The sequence below is a fragment of the Anser brachyrhynchus genome, assembly GCF_964034855.1.
Source record: "Anser brachyrhynchus genome assembly, chromosome: 4".
Lineage (NCBI taxonomy): Eukaryota > Metazoa > Chordata > Aves > Anseriformes > Anatidae > Anser > Anser brachyrhynchus.
The window spans coordinates 4,844,877-4,867,223 of record NC_137698.1 but is presented as its reverse complement, the minus strand read 5'-3'; the positions used below and the strand labels follow the sequence as shown (position 1 = coordinate 4,867,223).

At 50.2% G+C, this 22,347-nt stretch overlaps 1 protein-coding gene and 1 long non-coding RNA gene across 8 annotated transcripts in view; both read right to left on the bottom strand.

The window, feature by feature from the left end:
• LEF1 (lymphoid enhancer binding factor 1) overlaps positions 1 to 22,347 on the bottom strand; it is a 63,144-nt gene that overhangs the window by 30,123 nt on the left and 10,674 nt on the right. The gene's annotated exons all lie outside the window — the stretch shown is intronic.
• Positions 4,401 to 9,994, bottom strand: LOC308194766. Of its 2 annotated transcripts, XR_013950847.1 has the most exons (3): positions 9,682 to 9,994; positions 9,209 to 9,339; positions 4,401 to 6,974 (listed from the first exon to the last, which is right to left on the bottom strand). It is a non-coding gene; the product is annotated as an uncharacterized lncRNA (long non-coding RNA). The 2 variants fall into 2 exon arrangements; XR_013950848.1 differs by lacking the exon at positions 9,209 to 9,339.

Here is a 22,347-nt window from a genome sequence, read left to right as displayed (position 1 = left end):
TCCCACAAACCACGCTCTTGAATGAAGGCTGCAAGGCAATGGGACTCATCCATGCCAATGCAACACTTCCACGCTAACGCTGCTTGAAACAAATGTCACTTTTCCCATGGCGGGAAGAACCGCAGCGACCATCCCAGCATGTAAGAGGCGCTCCGAGTTTCTACCCCACCACCCTGCACCCTGCCCTGAGGCAAAAACAATCATGCAACTAGCAGATTTTTAATAAAATAAAAAAGAAAAGGAGAAAAAAAAGCAATAGGCCTTCAGACAAAAACACTGATAAATCTCAGCAAGAACAGCCTGTCAAATGCCAGGAATTAAGAGAAGAAAAAATCATTTAGGAACCCAATGAAATTAATTTTGAGTCTCACTATTCAAGTCTTGGCACAAATAGACATTATGACAATACTCCAAGTACAAATCAAGGATTTCTCTGGACTTCTAGAACCAGGAGGGCTATTAAATGGACAACTCAATTTACTGTTAAGGCTGGTGGGAGCAGAAGAAAAAGGAGCAAATGGGAACCAGTGCAGTATTTTCTGCTTTCCTTGTTTTCAGAGCACCACCTTAAGGAACTTGCATTAGCAGGCAGTATCTTCTTAATGTCTGACCTATCCCTCCAGTCATATAGCTCAGAATCTGGTGCCATGAATTTTTGCTAAATTATGCTATCCTTGCTCTCCTCTTAATTTTACGGTTTTCAACACAGATTTGCTTTCCTGTGGGAAAGAGATAAGAACCTGAGGATTTTAATTTAAGCTTTGGCCTTGTCTTATATTTTGCAAGATGGAGAGAGAAAGCAGCACTAGTAGGTGTTTTAAAGCCAACAAGCATTAGGTCCATTTATGTGACCAAATAATAAAAGCAATACGAATTCTCAAGAATATGTATGAGTTGAGTTGTAAAGGCGATAGCACAGGCTGCTATTCATCTTCCCAATCTGTATATATTCAACAAAAGCAGATGCCAACAAATTTCAGATGATTTACAAATCAGGCCTCAGTCTTTAGCTACAAGACGCGTGGGCCAGCCCACCATTCAGCAATTACTTTATCAACAATAAACTGTACATTATGAATAAAGATCAAGGAATAGATGTATTTAGGTCACACACGCAGCTGCTAATCAGCATTAATTTCTCAAAATTTAGTAATTAACATTTTGTATTATACTGGGTGTAATTGTCATGCACGCCCGTGGTATCAGGGCTGCTTGCTTTCAGAAATCATCCATTTGTACTTTCAGTCAGCCAATCCATGTACCCCCTCGCTCCTCAGCATCCTGCAGATTCGATTTTATTTTCTAATTCTCAGCACCTTATCCCCTAAGCCCATGGCAGTGGTTTTCAACGGGTGAAGGAACTGTGAGAAGTGAGGAGAAAAGCAAACCGCTTGTCAGTGGGCTTAAAATTAACATATAAACAGGGTGTATCTCCATTAACAGCATTCGGAGGTCTTCTGCAGAGCCAGAACTGGCAAAATAAATTAATAATGACAATAATAATAATGAAAATAATAACGAAAATAACGATGATGATGATGATAATAATAGAGGTGCTCTGGCCTGTCTCACAGTGCTTTGGGCACCCATATCCACCATCAGACAGGGGCTTGGTGGTCTGGCTGAGCACCATGTTACCTGGTGGTCCCACCATGACCATCACCGTGTGTGATGGGCAGAAAACACAGGGTGACACGTGCAGAACAAGGCCTGCGTGAGAAAGGCCTGCTGGCATATTTTTTAAAAGCCTCAAGGACTCCATTGGTTCTGCTAGCACACCTACCCCGTAAGTCAGCCCAAGCGGGTGATCTGTTTGCTGACGTCCACGCTTGGTTTCCTTGTTTTTTCCCCAGGGCTTTACCACACCAGAGGCTTTCCAGGGCTGAGCTATATGGCCAAAATCCTATGTTGTGCTCAAGCAAGAGATGATGCTAATTAGATTTCTCTTACTGCAGTCCATTAAGTTGTATTTTCTTTATCAGTGGGCTTCCTCCTCCTCCCACAAGCATGCTGCCCATGCAACATGGGCTGTGTGCATTTGTCTCCCCAAATTCTCCCCAAATTTGTCTCTGAACACGGTGCTTTAGCTGCAGGAAACCTCAAGCAGTTTGCACAGGCCCAAAGCAGGGGCTGCTGACCTTGCCCACACTGAGCTCCACACAAGGGGAACTTGGTCCCTCAGTCCTTGTCACATTGACAAGACATACATTTTATATGGGCGTGATGCACTGAGCACCTTTTTTCCTCAATACAATGTTAAAATCTCCTGCAAATCCCTATCAGACCCTACGCCTTCAATGAGAAAGGCGTATTACACAATTACTCATCGTCCTACGTGAGGATCTTAAACGATTGCACTACAGAAATTACACTGCATCCACCCACCAAAATGTAGTGTTTTGGTGCAAGTGGGACCCTTCCAACTTGGGATGTTCTATGAGTTATGGTTCCAAGTTGGCTACCAACTCATGTACCCAAGCAGCTGGACTCACACAGATCCTCTCCACTTTAAATGAGCGCTGCCCTCTCTCTCATCTGCAGAGGACACTTTGAGACAGTTTAAATTAATCTCTGGTGAGCTGATGGTAAAATGCTGCATTTTGGAGTCAGTCTGAATCCAGGCCAGTTTTATCTCATTTTATGAAGTGCTTCGGAAGAAACACGAGACTACCAGAAAAAAAAAAAAAACAACCAACCAACCAAACAACAAACAAAAACACCTCCCCAAACAGCTAGCTAAAAGCTTCAGCCTGCACCTGTAAGGTATCCTGTATGCAACAAGTGTGCAAAAACAATAAAAATCCCAAGCCAGCCACAGCAAAAATGCCTGTGGTTCAGCACCCGGCAGGCAGGCCGGAGCCGGGGGGGGGGCATTTGTTCCGGAGAAAGACATTAAAGGGGCATCGAGCAGGGAGGTGGCGTTGTGAGCAGCAGGCTGCAACACGGGCTGGCCGCGGGGCCTGGCCTGAGGCCTGCCATGGCTCCCCACCGCCAGGTCACACAGATGAAGAAGTACTTCGTCCTCCAGCCAGATCCTGGAGCCAAAAGTCAAAAGCGACACCCAAAACAGTGCTCTGATTTTTTTTTTCCCCTCCTTTAAACATTTATCCGCTTCTAGAAGAAATGCTGCAGCCTCCTTACTTGTCTCCTGTCAACTTCTCTACTGTCAATAAGTTGTACCTTGGGTACAAGCGCTAGCAGATAGTCTTCTCAATTAAAACGAAAATAAACAAATTTACAAAAGAAACCAACACACACCTTAAGGAAAGAGAAAAACAGACCTGTGTGGCCAAATGCAAGCATTCCCTTTGTTCCTGAGAGAAAGGGTCACTTGGAAAAGCATGGCTTCAAGTTTTTGACAGCAAATGTTAAATTGAGAGGGGAAAACACAGCAGCAGACAGCTCCTCCAAACACACACCATCAAAAAAACCCAACCCCATCCACTATTGCTGTGGGTCTACCTTAGAAAATTAAAAAAAGACAAAGACCAATGACTTGTCAAAGGACTTCAGGATGCCTTGGCCTGCAAAGACGAGGGAAATCTGTCCCTTTTTTAGCCTGTTTAACGTCTAGTTTCTAGGGCCCTGAAATCATTCTTAGGCAGGAGGACTCGGCAAACTGAGGAGACCGAAGTTTCAGTTGCCATCTCAAAATAGCGATGGCATTTTAATGGCTAAACCAACTCTGGATTTATGCCTTTGATGACCAGCTGTTGCAATAGAAATGCAAGAGCCAGAAGAGCATAGTTTTGGAGCAATGCGAAAACCAGGCCTATGTATGAAGACCCGCAGTCTCGGGCAAGCTTTAGCACAGGGGGCTGGAGGTGGAAGGAGAGGAGGTAACAGTAAGGTGTCTTGGCCAGAACTAGTTACCAGTAGATGAAACAGGTAATCAACACTAGCAATAATTGCAATTACAATTTTCTATCTTCCTGGGAGCTGTCATACAATCCCTTTCCACAGGCAGATCTGCAGAGGTGCAGCAACCTTATTTACAGCAAATAGCTTTATGTATAAAGCCAACCTCCTTACAAGCTCTTGACAGCAGAGATCACTTTATGTTTAACTTTCAAAATCTTCTCCAATTGCTAGACAGCGCAGCTGAGAAAATGACATAGCAGGTATGGAGGCGGTGGATTTGAAGCCTTACTTTTGACCTCACCTTGAAAGCACGCCCACAGGCACCACCCCACTCACCCCCTCAGAAACAGGGGTGCAGCAATATTTCGAATTATAAAAGACAAATAAAAGAGTCACATTCTTTATACGCTGCTTCCCAGCATGGCAGCACAGGGCCGTTTATGTTGGTGACTCTTCCTGTTTGGAAACACCAGGGGTGACACCCATGGGACTTGCCACAGTAAGATGGCAAAGTCAAGCCCTGCATCCCTTCTGACATCACATTTTGCAGCTTTGCAACTGGTAACACTTATTCAGAACAAAACTATCCTCAAAACTGCATGCTTCAGGGAGTAAACTGGTCGCTAGCAAAGGTCAGAAGAAAACTGCACCCAGTCCCCCTTTCCCTCAAGTCCTTTGTTTCAGTGCATGGCCGGATAATTAAGTTGGATTCAGTGCTGGGAGCCAGGGAAGGGGAGAACAAGAAAATTACTGTAAGTCATTGCACGCTTCCCCCTTCCCTGGGACACCTTGTGCCAGTGGATGTGGAGATGCAGCCCAGGAGACCCCCAGGAGTTACGGAGAAGCCACCAGAGTGCAAAGGATGCACCCTTGAGATCCTTGCCAGAGCCTCATGTGGTTATTTGGGAGCAGGAGAAGTTTGTGCCCATTTTTGAGCTGCCAAGACCTCCTTCCTTTTCAGACAGCCTAGCAGCAAGCAGCCGTCACTGCAATGCACGGGAGAGGCAGTTTCTCAGGTGCTCAGCCTCTTCTCTGAGAGCACAAGCCATGCAGCAACAATGCCGGGCTCTTTTTTGGACCAGATCTTGCACCACTTACTCCACAGGGTGTCAAGCCTGGCAACACAGATCGTGTACAGGGATGCCAGAAGAGGAAGGGCAAACTGCTTGAAGCCTGAAGCGTCAGTGCACAATAAAAACCCGAGTGCAGCAGCCAGGGGAGCACTGCAAAGAAAAGAGTGAATGGGATTTGATAAAAGCCCGGGATAAGCATCTATCTAGACGGATTACAATAAGCATCTGGATTCAGGTTAATTGTGATGTTAGTGAGAAAACACTATAGTAATGGCAGGTCTACCTTCTTGTTCTTTTTGCAACTTTTTTTTTTCTTTCCTTCCTCCAATCTTGGAAATTAATATAGAACAACTGCGACTGCTTTTTTGCTGAAAAGTTGTAATAAACATTTGAGTTCCCTCAAGACAGCTTTAAAAGCATGGCTGTTGAATCTCGGACAGAAACACACTTTATTTCAAGTGTTCATTAAGCACCGCCATTAAGTGAGTGATTAAAGCACACCCAGTATTAAAATAGCTTGATTAGAAATCCCCTGCTATCTGAGTTTTCTACTCTCTCGTGACTCCTTAATTTGTTTGTTCTCGCCTTCTCGGGAAGGCTGTTGGGAGACCCGAGATGCTGCGGCACCGCGCGGGGAGCCGGGCAGCTCTTTCAAGGCTGCTATCAGAGAGAGGACAAGCCCGCTGCTATTTACGTGCTGCCAGAGCACATGTGTGCAGATTACGTTTAATGTCGCACAGCCCATTAGTTTTAGAAATACGCACTAACGACTGATAGTGCATGAAATCACCAGCAAAGCAGCACACTGGCACGGAAAGCTATTTCTCTTAAAATATTTTGCAATGTTTTATTTTGTTCTCCCAACACAGCAACGGGTCCTCCTGATGGTCATCAGTTCCTAGTAAATGCTCCACATTTCAACAGCTGATGCTCATTTTAAGCTCCGGTTCCCATGTGATGGTCCTTTAACTTTGTCCATCCTGAATGGTTCATCCAACACTGGAAATACGCAGCTCCGTGGGGTTAAGCAAAGGCTCTTTTGCCCACGCAGCCTGCCATTCCCTTACCATACACCAGCCAAAAAGGTGTTTCCCCCCCGTTGTTTCCCACCTGCCTACAGCCCTTTCTGTTCTCTGTTGGCCTAGGGGAACACAAGAACCGTGGTTTTCACAAGCTCAAGCTGATGCCACGCTCCTGCGCAAGGGGATGCGCTTTGGTCCAACGCTCAACCTGGGGAGTTTCCAAACCAAGCCTGGAAACTGTTCGGGCAAACGAGAGGCCATCGGGTGGATAAATACAGAAATGTGGTACAGGAGTGAGTGGCCTGAGGGCACCCCCTGAAGGCCGGTGCTCCTGCGTGTTCCTGGTGCTCCTGCGTGTTCCTGTTTGGGCCGACGACGTGCGTCACAGGATGAGGCAACTCTTCCTTGTCGGTCTCCTCATGTCCCACAGGATGCAGGCCGAGGATCCTGGGGCGAACCCAGAAAGTCCCATCCCGTGCAGCAGTGATGCCTTTCGGTATGACGAAAGCACTTAAAATAGGAGCACTCCCAAGTATATATCTACGTGGTGTCCATACCACAGCCTACTCAATGTCACGTGCCATAACAGAGGCCAACTGAGACCAAGAAGGCTGAAAACTGTCAGCTTCTCTTTGAGCAGGGATTTTTTGAGGTGAACTGAATGGAGATGTTCTTGGTTCAGGGAATGTACACGCTTTTGGTTCAGATGTTCGAGTTCAGCATACATGCACGGGGAGCACATCTTAGCTCTGTCGCACGAAGGCAAGGACAAGGACTCCGGGCCAAAATGCTCCCATGGGGAAACCTTTGCCTGGCACCAAAGTCATGGGACGGGCCATCCATGCACTGTCCAGCAGCCAGGAGTTTTGAGCCATGGAGTTAAGAGCCTGGGGGGCTGGCAGAACATGGTGGGATTAAAATAGAGGTCACCCAGCATACAGCAGGGCGTAGAGCAAGCACATAGGGGGCACTTCCTCGAAATCCAAGGCTCCCAGGCTCTGTTGACCCTGCATACCCACTGGAAAAAGTTTTCAAGTAACTTCTCTGAGTCCAGCTAAACCGTATTAACAGATTTATCCAATAACATGCAAATTCAGGTTTTAATGAAAAGTCTTAAGTCACAGCTCTAAGTGATTTGGACTTTTCTGCTAATGGCATCTGCTAATGACCAAAGATTTAATGCACCAAGTCTTAGCATACATCAGTGCAAACAATATAACCATTTAGTGGAGGTAAAAAGTCATCTCATTAGACATCCATCACTGGATGTGGGCAAGATGGTCCAAAGGCTTAAAATAAAATATTCATTTTTAAACTAAGAAAAAAAAAATCCCTAAAAACGTACAAATGATTAGGCCAAAAGTAGCAGTCTGCTAAAGCTTCACCAGGATTGAAAATGCAAGCTGCAACATATATCTGGAGGTAAAACGCATTTGCAAGTACTTAATTTCTGCAGCACTGTTCCACAGAAGGCAAAACCAATTTTAATAGGAATTAAAGCAATAGGGCCCTCCAGAAACAGGATGTCTCTTAGACAGGTTATTTGAACCATCAGTAGAAGGTCATAACAGGAATTATTTCTCTGCCACATTGTGCAAGATGACTTCAGTACAAACAAAAGTGATGAAGAGCTGCTAGCTTAATGTTATGGATCAGTCCCACGAGGGTTTGTAACGATCGTGAGACACAAAATCACGCCCCGAAATTACACTTACATGTAGCTAAAAGTACAACTATCACAGTGCACAGCTCAGCAGGAGCAGAGAGTGAATCACGGGCTCAAAGAAGCAGGCTTCAAACACTTTTTCTGGCCCACACCGTGGATGCCAATATCCCCAGTTGGCCAATCTCACTGTCTCAGAAGATGTAAAAAAAGGGCCAGGGTCTCCCAGCACAGGCTGCTGGCGGGAGGTGGCTCAGGTCAGGGAGCTGTCAAAATTAAAACCTCACACTCGTGTACCTCATACGGACCAGGTACGGACGCTCAGCATCAGGTAGCAGACCCAGAGCATCAAGAGGAGCCAACAAGGGAGTCTTTGGGGGATGCTCCTGCATCGGCTTTGGTGCTAGGTCAGTCTCTGAGAGTTGCCCTCTGCCTGCCAAAATGCAGCCTCATCATGCAGCGGGTCCTCGGGACCCAAAATGTGACTTTCCCACCAGTGGTGGCACCAGATCTGCTCTGGCTTTGTTCCAGCCTCCGCGCTCGCCCCAGGAAGGTGCCAGAGGGCTTAAATAAAACGCTGTCGGTATGCACAACGCACGTGATGCCCTTTAAATCCTGCGTGGGATATTCCTGCCTGCTGCTAGACTTGATTTTTTTTTTTTTTAATTCAAGAGCTGCCCTTTAAAATTTAAAATCACTCTTAAAAGAAGAAACAACACCCAGCCCACAGCCTAAGTTTTGTGCAGCAGGCACCTCCATCCTCATAAAAAGCCTGGACTGCACTTTATAACATGGGTAAAAGTCTAAACATCATAAAAGAGAGCCTGAATTGCCTGAGCCCCTGGTAAATCACCCCTCCAGATGGTCCTAGGGCTGCACGTAGAGCCCTGCCCGTGGCAAGGGGTTGCCCTGCAATCACACCTCAACCCGACCGAGCCCGAAGCCAGTTACGCGTTACTTCGTTAAAGAGGCACTTCCGAAGTTTTCCAGTGCCCCGTCATTAGGGATGGCTTGATTTTCCAGGCAATTAACGCTCCCCCGCACAATTAACTCCTCCCCACAGCACGGCAGAGGTGGACAATTTCTGATCACAGCCACATTCCTCCTCGGCAATTCTCGTCGCAGTAAAGGCCATGCCTGCCCCTGGGGAGAAACGCAGCCACAGGGGGCTCTGCAAAACGCTCCTCAGCGGCTCACCGGAGAGAAACTTAGCTGGTGGCACAAGAGTTCGGTGAAGGATTTAGCAAGAGACACCCTCCTCCATACCTTCCCCTTACCTCAACCGGTGCCATAAAGCTCCCAGAGGCCGCAACCCGCTGCCAGGGCGAAGTGCCCATCACCGCAGCAGGCTTCCCACCCCACCAGGGACTTCTGGCGCCCCAGGGCTGCCAGCAGCGCAGACCCACAGGGGCAGCCCGCTCGTGCTGCACCACAGGTGTACAAACACCCGTTAGGACAAGCAAAAAGTGCTCCTGCAAGGTAACAGGCCCCAGAAGAGCAATTAATCGCCAGTCTAGCAAAGCAACGAGACGGCGACGCTGGAAGATGCCGTGGACGGTTTTTCAGGTGCGGGAAATTTGGCAACTCACCATTTGCATCACTTTGCGTCAAGCTGGGAGCTGACGCTACGAGAAAGGCAGCTCCTTCGGCGCAGCGCAGAGATGCACCCTGTTCTCAGCATCGAGCTCCCTTGCATTCGGTTAGAGGAAGGAAACGCCGCCTCCCCCACGAGATAAAAACAAAACAAAATGTAAAGAGAAAAAAAAACAAAAGAACCCTCTCCTCTTCAGCAAACCAAGGCCAGGTGTTAGGTGCTCTCGACATCAAGCTGAGGCAGGGCTGGCTAATCTGTAGGCTGGCTCGTTCAGCGAGATAAAGGATTTCGGGAGGTGCCGTGGGCTGGGGGAGCGCTGGCTGAGCGCGGCTCCTGCAGGAATGCCTGACCTTTCCCGGGGCTTTGATCATGCTGGCTCGCGGCGTGAGATAACGAGCCCTCTGCAGAATCCGGAGGTAATAAAAAAAGCAGCTTTGAGGCCTCGTGTTTTGGCAGCGAAACGCTTACCTGTGCTGCCAGCACGCAGCCCGGTCCCCCCCTGCCCTGCCGAGGAACCGCTGGAGGAATTTGGGCGCGAGGCTTCGGCTCCCGCTCCATTTCCCCTAACTGAAGAGGGCTCCTTGTGCATCGCTCGTGGGGAAGGCATGCACGGAGAGCTTCAGAAACAAGCGGAGCCACAGAAGCACGGTCTCCAATTAGCACGAAATCAAGCTGCAGGCAGGATAATAGGAGGAGAAAGTGTGTATCTGACACAAACCAAACAGTAAAACAAAGAGCAGAAGGGGATGAAGCTTTTTCTCCCCCCCCAGTTCCCCCCAACCTGTACCTAAAGGACTGGCTTTGCTGAGTTTTTTTGGTTTTAATTATTTGGAAGGAGGGGGGAGTGTCTTTCTCCAAGCAGCCCAGGACGGGCGATTGGAACGAGCCAGCGAGGTGCTGGGTCAGTAAAGCATGAAACACCTGGGCCGAGTCTGCGGGTGCTAATTAGATCAGTCTTGAGCACTTCCCCTAATGAGCCTGCGCAAGCACTGCATCCACCTGGCTGCTTTGGGCAGCCGACCCGGGGAGGTTCTCCTGACCCTCGGGGCCGCTGCTCATCCCCGGGGGTGGCCGTGGCACGGTCCCTGAAGCCGCCTCGCGCAGGTTTCCCCATCCGCAAGCCGGCTGCAGCCAAATCCAGCCCAACCTGGATAAGTTCCCCCCGTGGGGGGAAGAGGCGGCGTGCTCGGCGATGCCGCCTTCCTCGCGGGGGTTGGCTATGTAGATTTCAGATGCAAATTTTACTTTAGGGCAGGCTTTATGGTATTAGGAGTCTCTTTTTTAGCCTTCTGAAATTTCATATGTATACATGCTAGAGCTCTCTCATCTCTGTTAATTGGGTTTTGTGGAATTTCGAGGCCCGGGGGCCGGGGGGAGGGCTGCTGATTAAAGCGCGCCGTGCAGAAGTGGATGCAGCGGCGTGGCACGATAGCAGGAGCCAGGCTCCGTTCCCCCGAGCTGCCTCCTCGCAGGCACCCGGCAATTTGGAGGAGCCCCTTCTTCTGCCCTGGCACCCCCCAACGAGGGGCAGGGGAGACGACGTGTGTGTGCCCGCATGTCCCCAGAAAGCAGGGCACAGAGAGCTCCCCTCCCTCCCTGCGTTTGGCCCAGCTGCATCTCCCCGGCGCTGCACACGCGAGGATCCAGCCCAGGAGCTTGCTTGCCGGAGCTAAATACAGATATTCACACACCCATGATAAATGCAGTCTAGTTTCATTTTTAACCCACAGGAGGGTGTGGAGGGAGAAGACATCAAAGCACGGACACAGGCTACCCTGGCATTCTGGGCGTGCAATTTTATCTTCCCCTCATTTCCCTCCTCTCCAAACCAGCTGCTGCAACTATCATGATGCTTGCCCTCCGGCCGGCGTGCTGGAAAACTGGCTTCCAAGGCAGTCATTAATCTCTCCCCATTACCCAGCTGGCATGGGATCTCTCTGAGACGGGAGAGCCGGCTCCGTGCCCTCCCCACCGGCAGCTCCTGCAGCCTCCCACGTGGCCACCGTCGGGGTGACAGCCAGGGGGGCACGGGTGGGTGCCACCAAGCGCCGTAAGGACACCTCCGAGGTGCGGGCTGAGGCGGCGTGCATCTTCAGGGGAGGACGGCTGGGATCAGAGCTAAGTTTAGAGAGTGACTTGCTGCACAGCAATAGCAGCAGGGAGCAGCCCCGCTGTATGCGAGCTATGCAAGCCACGGGAAGATGCACGTAAAGCTTCCGCAAGAAAATACGGCTCAGAGGTGCCGTGCTTTTATCCCGCCTTTGGGTTTCAACCCATCGGAGGTGACAGGGCTGAAAAAGCAGGGAGGTATGTGATAAATCAAGTGCAAATGAGCTGCTCTGGTAAAGCTCCACTGAAATGAAAACAAAGCAGGCTTAGAAAGTAAGGATGCACTTTTGCAAGCTAGTTAAGGAGACAAGGCAACGAGAGGCTGTTTTGTGCCTTTTCCACCCAAAACGCAGCCACCTCACTGCCTCCCACCCCACGCGGTGCAGGAATGGCTGAGCACCTCCACTGGAACAAAAATAACTTTTTCAGAGAATACTTTTTCGGTGCGCCGATGTGATGATTCACGCCAAAGCTGTCATATCCTCCTGGCAGCAGTGTTCAGCTGCTGCTTTTTTTCACCAGAGCCCTGTACATACCTACCTAACCCTGCATTTGATCTGGCGGTAGGACCACAGGTTCTCCCAGGGAGAAGAAACACGCAGACGAGTTTTTGATCCTCCTTAAAAGTACTGCTTATCTCAGTTTTTGTTTGTTTTCTGTTTCTCGCGAGTGGGGCAGCGTCTGATGTGAATGCCACCCACCACATCTTATCTCGGCACCGAGGCACCCATTACGAACCACCGCGGGAACCGAAATAGCAGCACCTTCCTCTCCCGCGCTCCCCGCTTCGAGCAGCTACGGGGGTGTTCGGGTATCGCAGCCCCCGAGGCGCTGAGCGCTGGTCTCGCACCCGGACACCCGCTGGGAAACGAGGGGTCCTTCATTAAGGCCGTGGAGATAACAGGCAGGATGGCTCAGGAAGCCACCCCTGGTACAACCAGGTTGAGTATCCACAGCAAGAGCTCAAAACGCTGCCTAGTCCCATGAAAAGGGACTGAAATAAGGGGCACGGCACAGACCACGGGATGCCCTCCTGGAGAGACCAGACACGGACAAGCAGCCCCCGGCCCATCCAGCTCCCCATCGACCCACTGCTTTCCACCCAAATCGCTCTCCTCATGCCCCGTCCCCTGCCCTGACGGTGAATCCCTGCTGAGGGTGATACGTGGACAGGGAAGGGCAAGACCCCAGCAAGGTCGTGAGAAAACGCGACTTCCACCGCCTCCAAATGCCGCCAGCGCCTCCAGCTGCTCGCCCCTTCCTGGCTCTCTGCAGCTGCTTTCCGGCCCGCGGGATGATGCGCGCCGGGTCGCGAGAACAGCCCTACCAAACCCTAAGGCACCGGGGGGAAGTGGTCTGAAAGGGATCAGCCTGAGGCCGAGCACCAAACCAGCCTTCGCCCACACGGACGACCTCGTCCCCCTGGCCACCCTCAGCCCCATCTCGCCAGGGGCAGAGGTCTCCGACGGCCGCGTTCCCACGAGCTTCCGGAGGGGGGAAAATGGAAAAAAAAAAATTAAAAAAGCTACGACCAGGCAGAGGAAGGAGCTCTTAATTAGCCAGGGAGGAGGCAGCGATCAGCTGTCGCACCGCCTGTTTCGCAGCAGCCGGCCGGCCGGGCAGCCCCACGCGAGCTTTCTGTCCCCAGCACATCCTTCCTGGCCAGGGAAGGACGCGAGCCCTCAGGAAGCCGAGCCGCGGCGGCTCCTTTCCTCCTGGCTCCTCCTGCGGGGCTTTGGCCCCGGAGTCCTGCAGGGCTCCCAGCGAAGAGCGTGCTTAAATCGGGCGCCCAAAATAGGGCCCAGGCGGGCGCTATATTTAGCGGGAGGCAGCGCGTTGCAGGAAGGGCCAGCAGATGGGCACGGCCTCGGGACGGTCCCGCCTGACCGGAGGCTGGTGCCGGGGGGAAGATGGTTTTGTCGGGAGAAGGGGAGGGCAGGCTGCAGGGGGTGGCATCCAGCAGGAGTGAAGGCAAGAGCCCCCCAGGGTGGCCAGGCAGGGCCGGGGCGTCCCACCTCCGGGAGGAGCCGAGCTTCTAATTAAGACCAACCGGCTCCGGTTAATTGAGCCCAATTCACCTGTGACATGAAGAGCCACAATCCCATCAACAATAATGGGACTGCATCGGCTTACACCAGTAATGACTTCAGATCAGCGGCATAATAAAGCTAATTCGATACTTCTCCAGGTCCAGCTGCTCGGGCTGCCGGGGGAGAGCAGAAGACGCCCGCAAAGCAACGCCGCGCCGGGGGGGACGGCGGGGTGACACGAGAGCTGCTCCGGGCAGGCAGACATGCAAATCAGCAGCTGCACAACCCCATAATTGCTGCTACGTCCCCTGGGGCCGGGGACACCGGGGCCTTTGGGGTGGCACGTCTACAGAGGGCTGCCTTTTGCTCCTGCGTCGCCTGGGCCGTGTGTGCTGCTCCCAGGAGGACCCATCCCGGGATGCCTTCTCCAGAGAGGGACACGTACCACGGGGTGTCCGAATTGCCATCTGGCATGCTGGGGTTGTCTCTGTGCAAGGCGCCTGCCGAAAGCGGCGTGCCCCAATTAGGCACTGCCCTGAACGAGGAGCATCCATCGCGCCGCTCGCTCCCTGCCAGGAGAGCGGCTCCTCCCTGCCGCCGGTACACCCCGCTCGCTGCGCCGGACGAGCTGACACAGGCGAAAGCAATTAGCTGCTGCTGCTGCCGCTGCTGCTGGGATGCTCGGCTCGGACGGATCGGGAAAGACAAAGGGAGAAGAGCCCCACACCAGGAGGAACGAGGCCTGGCCAGCGCGTTTCTCTGCAGGTTTGAAGCGGGACGGGCAGCTGGCTGGTGCTCCCCACAGTGGCTAGGTAGGGGCAGGAGGAGCAGGAAGGAGAGGCACAACCCTACAGCCCCCACCCACCTCCACTCAGGCCTCTGTGTCCGTTCAACACACGCTTCGAACGAAAGCAACCAAAACGCTCTGCAAGTTCAGCTGAGGCACTTTCTGCTTCAGATTCGGTTGTTTAAGCCCCGTGCTTGGCAGAAAGCCTCCCAGCTCACCCTGCTTCAAACCGAAGTATTTTGGAGCTTGCGCTTGGCACCCTTCAGGAAGGAAACAGAAGAGACCAGAAGGCACCATGTGCCCTCTGTCCAGAAGTTATCTTACAGTGACCTCCTGCTCGCTGCCTTGGCAGCCCCAAGCAGGACCCGTCCTCCTCCCCTTAATGAGAAAGAAGCACATCTCACGACCCAGATCTCCATCACCTAGCCCCAGACCTGTCTGCGCCTCTGCAGAACACAAAGTATTTCTTCAGAGAGGCCGAGGGCTGCTGCTGAGGAGATGTCACCTCCAGGTGGGACTGGAGGAACCCACCGCCTTGCTGCAGCAGGGCAGCTCCGGCCCCAGCTCGACCCCACGGCCGGCAACCCTAGGGAGAGCTGTCAAAGCAATCAAAAAAACGCATCCTTAAGGTGCTGCCCACCCAGGGATGAATGGGAATAGTTATCGCGCTGCAGTTTTCTTGTGGTGGCGGTTTTTCTTTTTTCTTTGAAGGCTGAACATTTCTCCTGAGTAGGGTTACCTACGGTGACTTCCAGCTCACCGAAACACGAGACCGAAGGTACCGTTTGTTCGCACCGTGGGGCACGTCTCCCACACCGTATCTCATAGTAACATCTCTGCTCATTAACCCTTTTCCTGTTCAGCTTGCAATCCCATAAACATCTTTGTAGCGGCTGATGTCTTTGTTGACAGAGACAAGTGTGATTTATGTTTTTCTCAGAGCAGGGAAGGCAGCGGTTAAGCAGCCCGAAGTGAGAAGAATCAGCACCAGGTTAGCAGGCAGCTGCCTGAAATCCCCTCCTCAAACCTCAGCTACGAGCAACACCCAGCGTCGGTACCCTCGCCCTGGTTTATGTTCATCTGCAGATCCCCCAACTTTTTGCTTAGGGCCACGACACTTCCCTTTCTGCTCTGTTGTCCCAGCCGTGGACGTGGTGGGCACCAGCGAAACTTCTCCACCTCCTCTACGAACCAGGTGGCTTTGCACGCACGGAGGAGTTCAGCAGGCATATCGTGACTGCGGGGCGCAATGCTCTCCTTCTTGCAGGCTATGGCTTAAGCGAAGTGCTTGATTGAGTCAAGACAGCTAACCGGCATCAAAAATGTCACGAATCGGCTGCCAAAAAGCATAAATCACATTGTTCCTGTTGTTTTTTTTTTTTTTCCTTTTTTTTTCCTACATTAAAAACATTCCTTTGCCATCTAAATTTATAGGGAGGCAGAGGAAGGGGGGGACACATCACCAGAGGGAAATGACTTTGCTGGGTTTTTTTTGTTTTTTTTTTTTTGAGATTGTGCATCTTCCACCAAACATTTGAACAGAAATCTCAGTTTGCATTTGTAACGACAAGGGATTACCCGAGCCCTTAATTCCCAGCTGCCGTTCCCAGCGCAGTTTCACACGTGTGAGATGCTGCCTAGCCCTGGTGTGATCGAACTGAAGGGTACCAAGGAGGCATGCGGAGGGTGGGGAGAGCAGCCCTTACAGCAGACAAGGCTCCAGGCAGCCGTGGAGCAGAGTGGATCCAGCCTGAAAAGAATTGGCAACCCGAAAAGTTTTTGATAAGACAAAAATTCATTGATGTTGGCTCGCACCGGGCCCGCTTCAGCTCTGCACTTGTCCTCTGTGTTTCCTTGGCATATCTGTTCCTTTCCTCTACCTGCTTTAGCATAACTTTATTTTTCTCTTTTATCTTTAGCTAACTGCACCCAGGGACTGGAGGGATTGATTTTTTGTTTTGACTTATTGTTTGAAGATCTGTAACTCAAAGCAGCTTCTTGCGCCTCTGATGTCTAAGCCTGAGCTGTATAAAAGGTGAAGCTCGTCCTGTGTACCAAACCGAGCAGGGATACCATTTTATAATCAGTCATCTGTGTTTTATTTTGCCTTTTTGGGAGGAAAACTATTTTAAGACTTTATAGGCAATAACACTTTAAATAAATATTCTCGTGGCTGACACTACGCACGCAGGTTCTCCTCTTTTTCAAGACAGCGCGTTATTGCTCACCGCTCGGGGCGGGGAGGCGGGGGGGGGGGAAGCAAGTTCCTAATTAAAGGAGGCCATTATACATCAGAAGATGTTTTGAGCATCACGTCACACCCCCGGCAGCCTACTACAGCCAAAACGTTACCATGCAAATCGAAAAGCGCTCTCGCTCAGGGACACGCTTCCGCGGGGCGAAGCAGATCCCCACCGAGAGGGGACGGACGCATCCGCAGCGAGCCGCCGTCGCTGCCCACATTCCTGTTTGCTCCCCCTGCCCCCCCCCCCGGGACGAAGCCAGGGGTTTTCTCCTACTCCTGGGAAATTCTCACCCCCGAGCGCTGGCAGGCTGCATCCCACGAGCAGCTCATTAGGACGCGGCGCCCGGATTTCTCACGCCGAGGTCGCGCGGCCGTCTCGCTGAGAGCTCCTGGCCGCGGCGCGCAGCGGCGTTGTTTACGATAGCCCGTCTCCTCTGTCCCCTGAAGTTGCCCAGCTTGCTGAAATATGGTTACATATGCAAACATTATCTCCCAATTGTAACCTCATTTTCTGCTCTGCTGGACAGCGTGACCAGCATTTGTCATCCCGCCGCCCCCGCCCGCCGCCCTGCTCACACGTCCCTAATTGTCACCGAGATGCGGTGTGTCAGCGGGACGCCGGCGTCCGCTGCTCCCCATCTCCACGCAGTCACTCAGGTAACAAACCCATAATCTCGTCCTGTTTTCATGATGGTTGAATTACACATAATTGTTCCTGCACACTGATTGATTTCTGCCTGAATAGAGACCTCTGCCTTTTTTCAATGCGAGCGAGTGGCAGCCAAGTCTCTCCATCGAGGAGGAGGCAGCAGCCTTTGAAGAGATCAAAGCCAAGGCCGCGAGCAGTTGTGCGCCCTGGGAATATGGAAAGCCTTTATGCTCTCAACCCCATTTCCAACATCATGTTGGATTGCAGCTGCATTACATTCTGCCAGCATTCTTAATGCTTTTAGTATTGACTCTGACATCACCGATAGCTGTTTTAAAGTAACAAAAGCTGAGGGATGACTTATTTTCACAACTCCGTAATTGGAACATGCAAAGTTAGGGGAAGGCAGCATTTGTTTTCAATCTGAAATACAAAAGAAAGCACAGAAAATTATATAAGTTTCCCAAAATTAAAAACACGTTTTTCATATGGAAAGAACAGAGGGGGCATTTTTATAGCCTAGACCACACAAAATGAACTGATTATGCACATGCTTTTTCAAGCCTGAAGGCTGGAGTAAAAATATGATTGGGTAAGCGAGTCAAATTGGGAAAAAATATTGTGACTCACGGTGCGTTTAGTGACTTTTAGCACCTGATGCAAGGCAAAATAATACAGATGCCTTGGGTGTTGCCTCCCCTCTGCAGCTCCTTGTAGTAAACTGACAGTGGTTCGCTTATCCTAAACCAGACACAACACGTGGTGAAGGAACATTAAATCCCCATTAGTTATCTGAAAGATAACCAGTGATCCAAAAGTATAAAGCACCGCAAAGCTTCCTCTGAGATTCCTTCTTCCCCAGCCACACGGACAGCCGCAGTGCTGCCCTGAAACTGGCCTTGCCACAATGCCACTTCTGGGGGTGTCAGATGCTCCCACCCTCCTCCCCTCTCCTCCTCTGGCTTCACGAGTGAACACAAAGGCAAACCTCCACCAAGAAAGGCGGCCCTGAGCTTTGACTAAACACACGCCTACGCTGTCCCAAGAAAATATTTCCAGGGAAGTCTTAAAAGTAAGCGGTGGGAAGGAGAGGGCAGGAGGAGGATGTAAAGCACAGGGAGGGCAGAGCCAGGGACATGCCACAGCTCTTGTCCGGGCGCTGACCGCCCTGAGCACCGCTGCTGCTTCAACAAACATTTTTATTCATTCAAAACCACTGAATAGAGGCTTTTGAGAACAGTAATTCTGAAATATGCTCGCTGCCACTACAGCGTGCAGAGCGGCGAGGAGCGAAGAATGTGCAAATAAAGCAAAAGCTGTAAAGAATTAAACATTATAAGCTGTAAAGAATTAGACATTATGAGCACCCATGTATTAGCAATAAAAATAATTTCCTCCTAGCTGTGGCATTTTCCTTCTGCCGTTCTAGTGCTTCTTCTCTCCCTGTAGTCATTAAAACCCCACTCAGAGACAACTGCACAGGATCTGCCCTCCCTCCCTGCGGACACAGCGCCAATGTCCTTGTCATTTCAAGGCTGGGAAACTGTCTCAGTTTTACTTTGGCTATTCCTTAACGTGCACACAGCCGTGCTGAGGCTCAAACTGGTGCCAAATGTAGCAAGCAATTTCCCTACCAAGGTGCAAAAGCTAATTTTTTAACAGCATTAAGTCTTTCCAACATTAAGCCAAGGTGTCAATTTTTTTTTTCTTTTGTCCCCAGCTCTCCCCTGAAAATTTACTGCTTCCTCTGCACTCCTGTTTTCTTAAATCGGGATTCGTTCTTTGCGGCTCCAGCATCAGCTCCGAGGCCTGGAGGGATCCTCATCAAGCGGTGCTGAGGAAGGAGTGGGAAGCACCGGGTGCCGGAGCAGCCAGCTGCTGGGCTGGTGGGACAGTCATCTCCACGTCCCATGGGGAGCCCCAGGTCTCGGCAAGTGAACGCCAGCCTCCAGCAACCCAGCGGGCAATACGCACAGCTTCGCAAAGGTCTCCGAAACAGCGTCAGGGAGTCACGTCTATATGATGCCGCAACCCTACCTTTCAGCATCAAGCCATTATTGTGATGAGAAATTATTTTTCTCTGTAATTACTGCTTATTTTCCCTTCCAGGGACATTTTTTCTTCATTTACAGAGGATCCACTTGATCCTTGTGCTTGAAAGCTTGCTCCTTTCTTGCAGCTGAAACTGAAGAGACCCTCCCCAGCCCAGGAGAGGCTTCCAGCCAGCCTTCTGTACGGCACGGCCCTCCTGACCCCAGGAGCTGAAGCAGCCCAGGATGGATGGCAGTTTTTTGGGGGAGCAAGCATGCTGTGCTCATTCCCTGGCCCCATTTATGCAGGATTTTGGAGAGAGGGACTGAGACAGAGGTGCATGTAACCATGCTGGGGGCAAGCAGTCTGCCCCCCTGCCATTGGAGTAGTGACGGCAAACAGATAAAAGAGGGGGAAGACGCTGGTGCTGCTGAGGTGGTGGGCAGGGAGAATGGGAAAAAAGCAAAGTGTGCTTTTTGCCAAAAAGTTTCTAAGGTAATTTTTTAAGTCCCTCCTTTCTTTTTTTTCTGAAAAACTTTATCAGGATTCTCTGGTCCTTAGCGGAAAGGCTGGGTATGAAACGGCCACGCCAGTGCTGCCAGGAACTTTCTTATCTGTATTGCTTGTAATCAGATGGAGATGTTGGGAAATCCTCTTAGCACCCCCTCCACACACATGCCAGTTTTTACATTCTCACAATTCTGTTTTGTTTTCATAGGGAAAAAAAAAGCAAAAAAAAAAAATAATCACAAAACCACAAAACCATATCTTTGTAAAGGAGTTGTCTTCCAGGTGGGTTCCTGAAGGATGCTCAGGAAACATGGATTTTGTTCCCACCTCTGCCATCACCTTCCAAACAAACGTTGCTTGTCGGGCTCCCTGTTTGCAGACCCATCCTCTTGGCTCATAGCCCTGCTTTTGGGTGGGGGGAGGCGAGACAGTGCCCCCCGGGCAGGGTGCCAGACACCTTCCCGCTATCTGCCCACAGCCACTGCCCCGCAGCCATTTCCATGGGTCACGTCTTCGCGCTCAACTCGGTGCTCAGTAATTATACACAGGATTTACCTATTTCATGCTTAATTGCACAGGCAAAAACTTCTGCTCCACCCCCAGAACAGCCATAGCCTAACAACTTGCATTGCTACAGGCAGCTGCTGCAGCCCTGGCTTTGCCCCCTAGGCTCAAATCCCAGCCAGCACCTCAGCCAGCCGAGCCCTATGGTGAGAAGTCAGCCGGCACTGAAATTGAGACCCAGTGCAGGTGACACAGGACAGATCAAAGTCAGCCCACAGCAAGCGTATGCGTTAAGGGCTTTGTGGCTGGGAAGTGCTGCCTCCAGAGCAGGACTGAACCTGGAAAAATGCTTTGTCCGGAAGGTATCAGCCAGAAACGTTCATTTAGCAGAGCAGGGCATTTTTTTGGACAGCGACCAAAAAGCTCTTTAACAAACAGGACATATTTACCTGCAGCGGCGCAGCTGGAGCTGGAGGACAAGTTCCACAAAACCCCTCTGAAATCTCTCTCCCTTAAAAAGTCTGCCTGTTTCCCAAACACAAGAGTCATCAAACCAGCTTTGACTAAGCCAGATTTGCTGATGCAATGATATTTCTGATTCCGCCCCATTAGTGCGTAGTATTGTCATTTATATAAACCCCTGAAAAAAATTTAAAAAGGAAAAATCTAAAGTTTCAAAGAAAGAGAGAAAGCTTTCTGTACAGGCTGTTTTGGGAAGGCCCTTTCATTCAAAAAATCTTTGAACAAAACAGCATTTTGACCACCTTTCCTAGACTGTCTTACTATTTCCTTATTACAAAGTATGAAGTCATCTGTTACAGGTCACTCTGATAAGAAGCCTAGTAGCTGCCAGTTTAAAAAAAACGTGTTAGTAACAGTGCTGTCAAACTGTTGGGGGAGCCGCCTAATAAACTGGCATTTTCTAATTTTTTTTTTCCAGTTCTCCTATTCTGAGTTTTCCTTCTGGAGATTTATATCTCAAACAGGATCTCTGAGCTATTAGCTGAGAAATATTCCTAAAATAATAGAGAGAAGGAAAAAAGCCACAACAAAAAGTCACAACAAAATCAGAAAATTCCACGCACTCAAAAGCTATTTTTTTTCCACATTTATTTCTTTTTTCCTCCTATAGATCCATCACAGCTTGCTCTTCTCCCTGTACCATGGGTATTTAAGACATGGAGTAATTTGTTTGAGAGAGTGGACTTAGAAACATATTTTTTTTAAACCCAACATGCTCAGTTCAAATTTACTTTGCAGGAGAAAGCCCGGCAGTCAGGAGCACACACAAATGTAACTCAGTGCTACAGTGTCAGAGGGCAGCAAAACCAAAAGGAGCACTTTATAGACTAAGTTATTTCAATTGCTAATATTTTTCAAAATGTATTTTAGTGTGTGCAATGTATGGTTTATTTCCTTTTTGCACTGTTTGCAAAGTAACACAGGGCTGAACATGGTTAAGTGAACCACCTTTTCAAAACCTAAATGAATTTGAAAGTTTGCAAGACATTATTCCACGAATCCCAGTACAACGAAAGCTCTGCAAGCACCAGCTTGGTGCAGCCACTCTTCCTTTCCTTGTCTATCCCAAGCATCCCAAATGTGCCCTGGGCATGCTACTGTCCTGCTTCACCTCATGTTTTGTGTTTCAGGACACAGAAATGCCACAGACAGCCTGGGGAGAGGGCAGGGAGGTGGGGGGGAGGCAGGCCGCAGCGAGGCCTGCCACCATATTGCCGTGCTGTCACCGCCCAGTGCCCATCTGTGGCAGGGACCTCGCCCAGCGTGAGGCACTGGGGTGGGAATGACGTGCGACAAAATACACAAACACCACTTGTAATTGCAGCTTGGCAAATCTGAGCTAAACTTTACAGGCCCTGTTCACGTGGCTAGAGTGTGGCATTGTAACACCTAAACACGCTTGCACGGCTGAACACAGATTATCTGCGTTTTAGCACATTGTCAGGGGAAAGAAATTCTCCCCAAGTATGGTCTGCATTTGAAAAATGTTGATGCTTCTAATTTTGTGCCCTATATTGTATTTTTATGGTAGATGAGTGTGAGATTTGGAGGGAATGAAGAAAGATCAAGGCATGAAGATAGGCCGAAACTGTGGAGAGAAAACAAACAATCACAAAGAAAAATCTCTGAGGCGGTTTTGAAACTTGGGACTGGCATTGTTAAACATTTTTGTGGGAGACATGGACAGTGGGATCAAGTGCACCCTCAGCAAGTTTGCCAACGACACCAAGCTGTGTGATGTGGTCGA